The sequence below is a fragment of the Malus domestica genome, chromosome 07 (assembly GCF_042453785.1).
Source record: "Malus domestica chromosome 07, GDT2T_hap1".
Lineage (NCBI taxonomy): Eukaryota > Viridiplantae > Streptophyta > Magnoliopsida > Rosales > Rosaceae > Malus > Malus domestica.
The window spans coordinates 36227131-36241179 of NC_091667.1; the positions used below are offsets into that span (position 1 = coordinate 36227131).

At 38.1% G+C, this 14049-nt stretch overlaps 1 long non-coding RNA gene across 1 annotated transcript; it reads left to right on the forward strand.

Moving 5' to 3' along the window:
- Positions 1 to 11793: 11793 nt before the first annotated feature.
- LOC139197492 (uncharacterized) lies at positions 11794 to 13079 on the forward strand. Its single transcript, XR_011582949.1, has 5 exons — positions 11794 to 11922; positions 12006 to 12103; positions 12187 to 12284; positions 12368 to 12465; positions 12641 to 13079. It is a non-coding gene; the product is annotated as an uncharacterized lncRNA (long non-coding RNA).
- The last annotated feature ends 970 nt before the right edge of the window (positions 13080 to 14049 follow it).

Genomic DNA, 14049 nt, shown 5'->3' on the forward strand with positions numbered 1-14049 from the left:
ATTGGCCTGAAGCCCACTTTTTGGCAATTAACGATTCAGTAAATTATTTCTTTTCTTTAACCTGTTGACTCCATTTCGTAGTTCCGAAGCACTCACACTTGAGTTCCTGAAGCAATCTAAATCCACTACACTTAGTTGTTTATTGTATTTTGTGTTCTTACAGATACCTCCTTTTATGAACCAGAAGTTCATAAAACAAATTGAACTTGTGGATACAAATTTCTTCCTCCTTGTTCTTGGACAAAACTACACCTACAAAATAAATAACACCTTAGGTCAAGGTCAAGAGCCTCACGTGTCCACGATGAATGGAGGGGGCTTTGGCCGAAGAACCTCCGATGTCAAAGTTAGAATTTTGAGGGAAAAATGTTTGGAGAATTTAGCAAGAGAATTGAAATTGAGTTTTGGAGAGAATGAGGTAGTATTTATAGGGGTGTGGCCGGCCCCTTTAGGAGGAGGAGGACCGGCCACTTGGTTGGTATTTTGGGTGAGGTTCATGATTTGTAGCCAATTATGAATAATTGAATAATAAATCAATTAATTAGCTAATTAATAGAATAATTTCCTAATTGATTAGCTAATTAATATAATCAAAGATGAATGATTTGGGAGTTACCTTGTGGAGAGGATTTGATGAGGATGGATGAAATAGGTTTCGAATTATTACCTATTTTGGACACTTTTGACTTGATTGAGGGATGATTACCCACTACTCGTGTGTAGGAGTCCCGGTGTGCCTTGAGGGTAATTTTGTCATTTTTACCTAAAAATCCACATGTTGCCTTGTGATTATTTTTGGCTCCACATAACCTATAGTTTCAAATTTAGTGCCTTTGAAACCTGAAGTTTTTATAAAACAAATACACACATGAATTGCTAAGGGTTGAGTGTGCTTGCAGTGAGGGCCCCAACATTGCAGGTTTGGTCGCTTGACTCGCCTCACAAGCACGTAAACTACGTGCGCCTAACACACAAAAATAATAATAATAAAACATGGCTAACGCCAGTTCCACTTAGGCGCTGAGTTGGGCTATTCATGCTCGATTAAGCAGTCGGATTCTGCTTCCTTCCACTGTAGCTCGACTCATTGGGGTGGGGTGGAAAGGATTTTGGGGGTTTTGAGGGATTTAGTCACCCAACTGCTTGAGCAATTGAGAATAGTGGACTTGCCCTTATTACCATTGTTGTTTTGTGAGTCTCACACACATAAACGATTTGAATCAGTTTCAAAATTAATCTAAATAATCCTATGGAAATTGATCATTTCAATGACCAAACAAAAAAGGTTAATAATTTCTGGACTTTGAATAATACTATGTTAATGTCAATATCTGCTCAAACTAATCACTCTCTCTGAATCTTTTGGTAAGGATCATGGGGATCCGTAAATTGTGTCCGTTTATAGCACATCATGCGGTCAATTTTTGTCAAGTACTATTTATGTTTATTTTTAAATAAAAATATTTAAAATGATTTCTAACTGTACGATGTATGATGAATGGACACAATTCACAGATCCTCGGATCCGGACTCTCAAACTCCATGAGGTAAATCGATAAATGGTATTATTTAATTGGCTAGGGTTTGACAAACAACAGGGAATCACTGTCACATCTCTTCTAATATTTTGAACATGTTGACGACAGATCGGATGCAGCTCTTGGTGACAAAAACAAATTCCAATTCCACCTCTTAGTTGGATTGCTCTCTTTTTGTTTGGAAGAAAAGGGAAAATGATCCTCTTCGGATCCATTCCTCCTAATTCATGAAGTCCGGGGATTCGGACCATTGAAATTTGATCCAACGGCTACAAACAGGGACCCACTTTAAAAGTTATAATAACTTTTGCCGTTGGATCAAATTTCAATGGCCCGAATCCTCAAACTTGGTGGATTAGGTGAAAGAGATCCGAAAATGATCCATTTCCGAAGAAAAGTAATCTTTCTAGAACCAAAAGAGGTACAAAGGTCTCCCCTCTTTAAAAAAACGTCTTCACCAACCATTAACAAAACTTCTTCACCAACCATGCAAAAGTATTAAAAATTTAAGAGAGATTAGTTGTGCAAAATGTTTAATTAAAATATTTGCTCACCAATTTAGATTTTCATTGATTAGTTTGCGCTTTCCACAATACAAATGCCTAAAGTATGATGTATTAAGATATGACTAGCCTTCATGTAGGCCTTCTTACGCTTGCAGAAGGCATTTTTTTAATCACAGCGTGCTACTTGCGACTTATACGTTTTAAATGTATTTATATGCGTAAATTGACAAAAGGAAAGTCAAATATTTGATTAAATGAATAATCTTAGATCATGTTAGAAGAAACCCCTCATAAACCAATTAAAGCAGCTGAATTCACATAATAAAATCGGTCTCTATATAATTTACATTAAGAATAGAGAAAATAATATTAAATGAACAACTGATTGAATCCCATTATTGCTAGACTATTGTGAGGCTAAGCTCATCCCTTCCCCCTTAGTGTAGAGCGCGTACATAAGACATTTTTTTGAATCACGGCATGCTACGCACGACTTCCACATTTTAAATGTATTTATATGCGTAAATTAACAAAAGAAAAGTCAAATATTTGAAGCAAATGAATAGTTTTACATCACGCTAGAAGAAACCCCTCATAAACCAATTAAAGCAACTGAATCCACATAATAAATCGGTCTCTATAGAATTTACATTAAGAATAGAGAAAATAATATTTCGTAAACAACTAATTAAATCACACTATTGCTAGCCCATTATGAGGCTAAGCACACCCCTCCCCCTTAGTGTAAATAATATTGTTTGTTAAAAAAAATAACTAATTTAATGTTAATAAACAACTGATTGAATCATACTATTGCTAGCCCATTGTGAGGCTAAGTCCACTCCTCATCCCTTTAGTATAGATAATATCGTTTGTTAAAAAAAATTATTTGACAACTAATTTAATCACATTATTATCCGCGTGAGAAAGACATTTTTTATAACCGACATTACACGCCTCTTAAGATGTTGTGAACATATTTAAAAATAGAGAAAATAATATTTCATGAACATCTGATTGAATCACATTATTGCTAGCCTATTTAAAATAAAATAAAAAGAAAAAAAAATGTACTAATTTATCACCGGCATTACGCGCCTCTTAAGATGTTTTAAACACAACATTCATGATTTTTCTTATTTTTATTATATTTTTTATTCTCCTTCACGTGGGCACCATCAACTTTCACTCATCCTTATTCCTTTCTCTCTTCTCATTTATATTTATATTTTATTTTATGATAACCAAATTACCAAATTACCCATGCATTATTTGATATATTATATTGGACTGCTTCTGGATTTTTTTGGTTGAGAGGCAATTTTGTCCTAATATATTTTTGTCGAAGCCGTGACACCAAATCAACAGTATTCATTGCCCTATTCGCTATATATATATATAATACAGACATACATACATACATACATACATACATACATACATACATATATATATATATATATATATATATATATATATATATATATATAATAGATAGATGTTGAATGTTCCACTAAATACATTATTAGCACTACTATAAGATATATTTGTTCTCTTGACATGAACGGTGGAGATTGCATCAAAGGGTTTTAAATTTAACTATTTGAGTAACGTGCAACATTTATTCTCCCAGACAGAATCCTTCATCCACCATTATCGTTTGTAATTTGGTGGCCGAAGCTTCTAACAAAGCAAAATACAAAGATGTCCATACCCTTAACAGGTTTATGGGGAATGGATATGTAAGGTTATAGTATTGTTCTCTTTCATGATATATACAGTAATTTTTTTGAAAGCAATACTCTATAATGGTGAATAATCTCTTTAAAGTCATAAAAAATTCATGTCCCATGTATAACCAGTTCTCTATATTGTAATAAGTTATAATTAGGGCCCAAAAAAACCTATTTAGGAAATACATAATAAAAGGATCGTGGGTCAGGTATGTTCTTGAATTGAAAGATTCAAACCTTCGAATAGCGGCATTCATTAAGGATAAATAAGTTAATAAATAATATTTTAGGTATGTAATGGAATAAACTACATATTGTAACAAGTTATCATTTTTGTTTCTCTTATCTTGAGGAAGCACGCATCCACATGGTTATAACTATCAATGATTACAAAAATATACAAAAAATAAAATACTTGCCGTTCAAAGAATCCTATTTAGTAAATAAACATTCATCAAGGATAAATAATTCAATAAATCATTAAGGATAAATAAGTTAATAAATAATATTTCAGGTATGTAATGGAATAAACTACATATTGTAACAAGTTATAATTTTTGTTTCTCTCATCTTGAGGAAGCACGCATCGACATAATTATAACTATCAATGATTACAAAGATATACAAAAAATAAAATACTTGCAGTTCAAAGAATCCTATTTAAGAAATAAACATTCATCAAGGATAAATAATTCAATAAATAATTTTTTAAAGTACATCCTCTATTAAGTAATGGAAAAAATAAGTGAAATAAACATTCATCAAGGATAAATAATTCAATAAATAATTTTTTAAAGTACATCCTCTATTAGGTAATGGAAAAAATAAGTGAATCTCATGTTGAAACAAGGTATGTCACACATAAATAATCAAGAATAAAATTCTATATCAAAACAATCAGATATGATTCTTAATCACGACTTATACTACTCCGAATACGTAAGTAATGATGCAATAAACAAACAAATCCACTCACTAATCCCTATCGTGTACACTTGTTTCAATCAATCAATCATACAATTTGTAATCATGATCTAATTTTCTTCTTCTTTTCCTTTTCCACGGTGACGTGTACGTGAAGAAATTTTTCCATGTTCCGAGTCCATTAGCTGATCTGAAGTTTCATCAACCATAACTTGACACCTATTGATTTTTAATACTCACCTACTAGTCTCTCCTTCCTCTCTCTCTGTCTCTCTCTCTCCCCCCAATAGTCTCTCCTTCCTCTCTCCCTTCTCGGGAAACTGAAAAACAAAGAAGATTTTTGCATTTACATTATTCAAAATCATGACTCAACTATTAATTTTAAATTCTGCCATCTCCTTCAAAATCATACTCTAGTTGGGCATGACTAGAGAAGAAGGAGAAGATGAAAACTGGATATCCAGTGGGTGTTCATGGTGGAAAAATTTCTCGTCTCTCTGACTCTCTTTCTCTCTGACCTTTTCATCTTCCTAAAGAAAATCACATTCATATCCATCTCTGGAGCAATTGGAGAGAAAGAAACATCCAATAGAAATAATGGGCATGTAGCTGATGAGCACTTCTAGTTTTCATCACCATCTTCTTCATCCCGAAAGCACTTCTACCCCTCCCACGAAAGCACTTTTTGGTTTAGGACATGTCAACAGCAGAAGCATAGTAAACATCAAAAGAAGAAATCAAATTTATGGGAACTGAGAAGATGACAGTATCATTTCAGATCTATTTTTTCTCTTTCTGAAGATCAATTTTCAGTTATCGAGACCACTGTTTCGAAGTCACAGAATTTTTTAATGAAATAAAAAACCAGGCCACATGTCAGTCTATTATTAGCTCGGTACTCCAGGTCAGCTTGGGTACCCGGTCCTTCGAAAAATTTCTCGTGTAGGTGACCGATTAACAGAAGAGATTTTTCAGTGTTTCCGTCACACGAAATGGTACACCACATGTTCTTATATAAATAGTAAGTTACGTGTGTTAAAAAGTTAATAATTTAAAATTAAAATTTTTCATCATTTGCATAAAAACACATGATGTACTATCCGTGTTCCCGTCACAACTAAAAAATTTCGGATTAATAGCAAGCAAATGACGTCATTCCATTGATTATCCATACCACAAATTTCAGGCCCAAATAATTTTTAATTATGGCATGGACCACGTTTGGACATTGATAATTTATAATTTATAATTATGCCCAAGTTGTCGTCTGAAATCTTGCACGACACTGTCACTGTTCGATAGATGCCGATCCTCCTTTCCATTTTAAACGAAGTGGTGATTGTGTCGAGAGCCTAAACGTGACTGTTTAATTTTCTTTCTTCTGTTCGGTTGCTGGGAAAATGCAGGTGAAGAATTGAATTTGAAATCATAACCCCATTTTACATATGACCCTTCTAGGGTTTTGCAAAAGAAAGGAAATTTTTAATCAATTTTCTTTCTTTGTTGTTGTGTTTGGTTGCTGGGAAAATGCAGGTGAACAAATGAATTAGAAATTGTAACCCCATTGTGACATTTTGCCTATGAACCTTCTGGTGTTTGACCTCAAAAGATTTAAAATTTATAAGAAAGTTTCCAACTTTTCTGCTTGTCTGTTCATATTCCAATTTTTGTAAATTTATGAGCTAATTTGGCGAATATCTGATGCCTTGTGTGCATTTGAACTGATGCTACCTCTGCCTGAAATTTCCCTTCGAGACGACACCCCATGAGAGCTACTGTGAGCTGGTAACAGAGTTTACAACTACAAATATTTGCATCTTGTGAATGTATCCCTGATTCCCCATTTATATTGTTTAACTTGGCAGCTCAAAAGTGAATTCAGTGCTACTGCTTTGTTTGCGATTCTGCCGCTCCATGCGGCTTGTGGAAGCTATCACATTGCCACGCCGCTGCGCACATTGGTGACTGGAAATGCAAAAGGATGTTGGTGAAGCAGCAAGCCGCGGTGAAGAAATGAACAAAGCTCCGTTGTTTAGCCGTATTGCGGATAACGGTGTATGAGAAATACCAGAAAAGTGAACAGTTGTTTTACTAGTATGCGGTTAAGTTCATGTAATTTTGTTCATAAGGAGGGTTGTTTGCTCCCTAAATTCGCCATGGGCCTTTCGGGCATACCGGGAATTTACTCAAACATGAAATTGATGGGTGCGAGCGTGCCACTACTAGATGCAGCTAGTAGACGAGATCTGAATGATTGAAGTTATGCCTAAATTCAACTTCAAACAAGATATTGTGCCATTGAGTGGGAATGGCTCAAATCAAGGTTCTTTTTTTGCCTTAAAGATAAGGACCTTTACTTATATGGAGAAATGTAACAATAACTAAATCACAAGCTTGCTGGAAGTGTGAATGACAGAGGAAAATAAATTACTGGTATTGTAGATTGCTTGTAATTTAAATGACTAAAAATGAGTTGTACATAAACTACAAATGAGATCGATACTACTAGTGAGCAGCAGAGCTCTTAAAAAAGGAAAGCAATGGATGCTTGGCTAAAGCTAAATGTTTACAAGGAAGTTGATGAGCTGATTTGAGTAGAGTTGATTGATTGGTTGTTTGAGTGTCCTTAATGCTTCTGCCTCTGCTTCTTTATATAGAGATCTGAAAGAGCCACCTTACTGAGAACAATGAACTTGCTCGAAAGAAGCTTGGCCAGCTTGCATAGTGAAATAATATTAAAAGGGGAACTTGCATTTCCACCACATGTTTTCACCACTTGCAATAAACTATTAATTAAAAGAAGCAAGTTAACCTCTTTCACCAAGTATCCTCTATCAGAATGTATGTATCTTCCCATCCACTTGCATTAGGAAAACATGCAATTGTTGTTTAAACAAAGCTCTTGGCAAACCTCCACAACCAAACAAATGGGAAAAGCAATATTATAATGTTAAATAACTTCACTTGCAGCCAAATATCTTTCCAAATAAGTGAAACGGTGCACATTTTAGGTGCGGGGTGTGCAAACAAGGGTACTCGAAGAGATGTGGTTACTAATGAACTTACGATGTTAGTAGTGTTGATGCACAAAATCAGCGAATACTTTGGTACAACAGAAAGTGTCAGGTTTTGTGACCTTCGCTTGGTTGCTTCGATCACTAGTGAGGATAAGTACGTAAATGAATAGAGACAGAGAAGCAAACACAGGATGTACGTGGTTCACCCAGATTGGCTACGTCCACGGAGTAGAGGAGTTCTTATTAGTAGTGAAGGGCTTACACAAGTACAAAGGATCAAGCTCTCAATTTAGTGAGTTCTTGTGAATGATTTAACACAAAATGGCATTAGGCAATATTGTGGGGGGATGACCCCTATTTATAGAAAAACTTGTAGCTTTGTCACATTGACACGTGTCATGTTATGATTGGTTCTTGATGTTGACACGTGCTGCGCTCTGATTGGCTTCTAATCTTGACACGTGTTGAGTAGTGATTGGCCTCCTGGTCGGAGGGGAACTCTTCTGGGTCCTTGACAGTATAGCGTTGGCCGGTGCTCGGTAGTTTCGGGATTGGTCAAGTATGGTACAAACAGTGCTCCCCTAAGTTCCCGAGTGAGGGAAACTCCTCGGTTGGGGACTTGCAAGATCCAATCCCTTGAGTAATCACGAAACTTCTAAGTACCGAAGTGTGGTCTGATCTTCATCTGCCCTTCTCTGGAAGTACCTTTCCTCCATCCGGGAATGGTGTACTTAGCTGATGTTGACGCACAAGGTAATGTATCAATTTCACTTGAAGCTTAGTTGTAGTTTCGGGCTTAGTCAAGTGTGATACAAACCCTATAGTAGGAGTCCCCCAAGTCGCCGAGCTAGGAGATCTGCCGAAAGAGGTGACAGACAAGGTAAGCAGTCAAACTTCCAAGTAAGCAACCCAGGATCAGAGGTTTGACGTCGGCTTCCGGTTGATTGTTCTCATTCTCCTTGTCTCTCATTCAACTGCCAGGATAAGGAGAAGCAAATGGATAAGAGATGATATGAGATACTTTTGCTTTTGAAGAAGTAACTTTCCACAGGCTTATTCTTGAACTGTGCTGGAGGGTTTTCTGGTGCCCTTCAGAGTATAAGGCCGACTCAAAAATTTGAGGGTCAAAACAAGTCCATCAAATCTAGAGTACGTTCGACCTTGATGATATGGGATACTTTTGCTGTTGACGGAATAATGAATGTGGTATGGAAAGGTGTCGTGCTGTAGTGATCTGTTTCAGCTCACCGTTGAACCTTCTGCTTCAATCTTTTGCATGGCAGAAGTGGTGTGCAACCTTTGCATTTAAATGGTCCTTCAGAACATTCCTTCATAGTGACTCATCCACGCTTGGCAGCTTCAGTGTAAAGAGCCAATATCTGATCAACTGTCATGAGGTATTTGCCGGTGGAATTCGTGACCTTGACAGCAGTTGAGGATGAGTACTCGAGAGCAATGCTAAGTAAGCAACCAGGCAAAGGCTCCAGGCAGTCAGTTCCAAATTGGAGGTTTGATTTCAGGTTCCGACTGACTGCTCTCTTTCTCCTTGTCCTGCAGGTGTGGACAATGACAAAGACAAAGACAGGGAGAAAGCATGATATGGGATACTCTTGCTTTTGACCCTGATGATATGAGATACTCTTGTTCTTGGTGTGGCTTATTTGCTGAGGTATTATCGGGGGGAAATAAAGCTGAGTATTTCGAGAGGTTATGTTGAGGGTGCCTTTTCGAATGTGAGAAAGGGTTGAGCATTTTTGCAGGTTTGCCTGTCCGTTGAGGAGGGAGGTCAATGTATATAGGGATTTCCCAATAACAAGTAGTAATGCTATTCCTTTACCCTTCTTGGTCACAGCAATGTAGTGGGAGCTGCCAGCTTCACGTGTTTTAATTTTGTCAGAGCACTTTGAAAAAGTGGTATGTGGTATCTGGAAAGCTGATATTACGTGTGGAGATTACAGACAAGCTTTATCTAAGGAAATCTGGCTCTCGAAGTTCTGAGAGTTGTGCCTCTTCGGTTTTCGAACAAGCAATCCCGTCGAGGATCTGACTCTCGAGATTCGGAAAGCGGTGCTACTCCGGTTTTTGAGAAAGTAATTATGTTGGGAGTCTTTTCTCGAATGTGAGTAAAGGTTGGACGTTCTTGCCAACCTGTCTTGCCGCAAAACCCGGAGGTCGACACACATAGGGACTTTCCAGTTGTCAAGCAGTGGTGCTGTTCCTTTACCCTTATGGGTAATAGTAGGGTAGCTGGAACTTCGAAATTCTCGTGCCTAAACTTTGTCAGAGATCTTTGACAAAGTTATATGTGGTACCCGAGGAGTTGATGGTGCATATGGAGAGCGGTGATTGAACAGTAAGATTCACGTGCTTTCTACTTCACCAGAAATCTTCGACAGATTGCCCGTAATTTCCGCAAAGCTGAGTGTGCATGTGACAGGTGCTGACGAGGCTGAAAAAGCAGGTGCTTCTTCGATTTCTGAGATCGACCCTCGTGGTCTCTGAGCAGCCCAGCTTTTGAGAAAGCATTCGCCTCTTCGATTTCTGAGATCGGCCCTCGTGGTCTCTGAGCAGCCCAGCTTTTGAGAAAGCAAACGCCTCTTCGATTTCTGAAGCTCCGTCGAGTGCAGATTTTTATAGAGGCTGGCATTAAGTTCCACAGCACACTTGAATCTCTACCAGTAGAAGCTCATTTCTTGCACTTCTAAGATCTTGATTTGTCTGACCTCTTCCTTCTTCAACACATTTGAAAATGTCTGGACCCTCCGACCGTCGTTTTGACTTGAACCTTGGAGAAGAGACAGCCACGCCTTCTCCAGACAACATATGGCGCCCATCCTTCATATCCCCTACTGGTCCTCTTACCGTTGGGGATTCTGTGATGAAGAATGATATGACCGCTGCAGTGGTGGCCAGGAACCTTCTCACTCCCAAAGATAACAGACTACTTTCCAAACGGTCTGATGAGTTGGCTGTTAAGGACTCTCTGGCTCTTAGTGTTCAGTGTGCAGGTTCTGTGTCTAATATGGCCCAACGCCTATTTGCTAGAACCCGCCAAGTTGAATCATTGGCTGCTGAAGTGATGAGTCTCAAACAGGAGATTAGAGGGCTCAAGCATGAGAATAAGCAGTTGCACCGGCTCGCCCATGACTATGCTACAAACATGAAGAGGAAGCTTGACCAGATGAAGGAATCTGATGGTAAGGTTTTACTTGATCATCAGCGGTTTGTGGGTTTGTTCCAAAGACATTTATTGCCTTCGTCCTCTGGGGCTGTACCTGGTAATGAAGCTTCAAATGATGAACCTCCAATGCCTCCTCCTTCTGGGGTTTTGTCAAGTACTGAGGCTCCGGATAACCACCCTCCGGTGCTTTCTCTTTCTGGGGCTCTACCGACTGCTGAGACTTCCCCTAAGCAACCTTTGTGAAGGCTCCCTTTTGTTTGTTTATTTTGACTCATGTATATGTACATATTTGTGGCTTATCGAAAATATTAATAAATAAGCTTTGCTTCATTTCAACATATTATGTTAAATACACCAAAGCCTTCTTCATAAAGTTCTTTGAATTTTTGCTTTTGTTGAAACCTGTATTGTTGAAGCTTTGTGAGTGAAGCATGTAGTTTGAGGTAGTGTTCCCTTAATTTCCCGAGTGAGGAAAACTTCTCGGTTGGAGACTTGAAAAATCCAAGTCACTGAGTAGTCACGAACTTTTGAGTACCAAGGCGTAGTAGCATATGGTGGGAGTCCCCCAAGTCTCTAGTCGAGGGAGTTGACGAATGAGGTGTCTTGCTAATAGTCCATGTCGTAAGTACCAAAACTTCATTCTTTTGTTTTCTAAGTGGTAGCCCCGGACGTTTTCTTCATAGATTTTGTTGATGAAGGTTGCTAGGCCCGAATAAGTGGAATTGCAGAAGGTGTAACCGTTGGTGCATTAACATCATAATGGAAGCATCACAATGATGGAAGCATCACAATGATGAAAGCATCATAATGATGAAAACACCATAATGATGAAACATCATAATGATGTTTCTTTGGTGGAATTGTTTTTCATTTCCCCTAACAACCGGAATTGTTTTTCAACATAACACCATCATCTGTAGGTCGAATCACAAAGTTGTCTTCATGAAAGTTGTTCGTTAATTCCTTAACTACAACATATCCAAATTGGAGAGCCATCGGAGCAGTACAACTCCAGAAATCCAGGTATGATGAGTGACTGTTTATCATTTGTCTGTCAACCCGTCAGATTTGTTGTGAGCTTTGAAACTCTATTTTCTCTTGCTCAGATCAGCATGCTTTCTTCATTGAAGTTGTTCCTCAGCTTATGAACTACAACATATCCAAATTTGAGATCCCTCGGAGCTGTATAACTCAAGAAACTCAGGTATGATGAATGACTGGTTATTATTTTTCTGTCAACCCGTCAGATTTGTTGTGAGCTTCGAAACTCCATTTTCTCTTGTTCAGATCGGTATGCTTTCTTCATTGAAGTTGTTCCTCAGCTTGTGAACTACAACATATCCAAATTTGAGATCCCTTGGAGCTGTATAACTCAAGAAACTCAGGTATGATGAATGACTGGTTATTATTTTTCTGTCAACCCGTCAGATTTGTTGTGAGCTTCGAAACTCCATTTTCTCTTGTTCAGATCGGTATGCTTTCTTCATTGAAGTTGTTCCTCAGCTTGTGAACTACAACATATCCAAATTTGAGATCCCTCGGAGCTGTATAACTCAAGAAATTCAGGTATGATGAATGACTGGTTATTATTTGTCTGTCAACCCGTCAGATTTGTTGTGAGCTTCGAAACTCCATTTTTTCTTGTTCAGATCGGTATGCTTTCTTCATTGAAGTTGTTCCTCATCGACTCTTTCATAACATATCAAAAATTCAGGATGAACTAACGGTTAAATATTTCCAGATCTTCGAAACATCACAACAGCTTCGAAATCTGCAAGAAGCCGACTATCATGTTTGGAGCTTCAACACTTTAATTTCCGTCGCTCAAACAGAAATGGTTCCTTCTTGAAAGTTGTTCATATGCTCAAGAACTATAGGGTGTCCAAAATTCAGCTCCATTGGAGAAGAGCAGAGGTTGCAGAAATTTGATAGATGAAAGGAGGCGGAAGAGGGAGAGAGAGAAAAAGTCTCTTGGGTTGGATTTCTATTTTGGGGCAGATTCCAATTTTTGTAGCACCTTCATTATTGATGAATTGCTTGTACTTTTGTCCATTATGAAATTTGGGACTTTGGCTTGTTGTTGGATCTATTATAATATGTTTGGGAACATATATAAGTGAATAAATAAGAAGGAAAATTTTGGGCCCTTATGGGTGTAAAACAAAAAATGTTTATGTTTACCCAAGTGTTTGTGTACAAGTTCAAGGGCATCTTGGGTTTTGTGAACAAAATTTGTTTATTTGGAGCAAGGTTTTGTGTTGAAGCTTTGTAGGTGAAGCTTTGGTGTTGAAGCTTTGTGAGTGAAGCTTTGGAGGTGAAGCTTTTCGGGTGAAGCTTGTTGGGTGAAGCTTTTTAGGTGAAGCTTTGTGGGTGAAGCTTTTTAGGTGAAGCTTTTCGGGTGAAGCTTTTTGGGTGAAGCTTTTTAGGTGAAGCTTTTCGGGTGAAGCTTTTTGGGTGAAGCTTTTTTAGGTGAAGCTTTGATGGTGAAGCTTTTTGGGTGAAGCTTTGATGGTGAAGCTTTTTGGGTGAAGCTTTTTAGGTGAAGCTTTGTGGGTGAAGCTTTGGAGGTGAAGCTTTTCGGGTGAAGCTTTTTGGATGAAGTTTTTTTTTTTTTTTTTTTTTTTTTTTTTTTTTTTTTTTTTGGCGCTTGACACGGTCTTCATTTGCTTGTTTTGTAGTGACTGTGGAAGACAGATTGCTTTCTGATTGAGAAGGGTTCCGGCATCGCTTGCTATGAATGTAAAAGAGTGAGGGCTGAGTTGGCTAAATTACCTCTTTATTGAATTCATTGCCAAATGGCCTTCATTACATAGGATGCCGAACGGCTATAGCTCAACACTTGTACATCGTGAGTCTATTTGTAGTAGTACTTCAAGTGATCAGCGTTCCATGGATGGCCAAGGGTCTTGCCATCGGAGCTTCTAAGTGTGTAAGAGCCAGGGCGACTGATGCCAATGACTTCATACGGTCCATCCCAGTTTGGACTAAGTGTGCCTTCACTCGGGACTCTGTCGCAGAGTAATCTTTTCTTTAAGACCCAGTCTCCTATTTTGAAAGAACGAGGCTTGACCCTAGAGTCATAATAGTTGGAGATGCGCTGCTTGTAGGCGACATTCCTCAAGTGAGCTTGGTTTCTGTGTTCCTCGACTA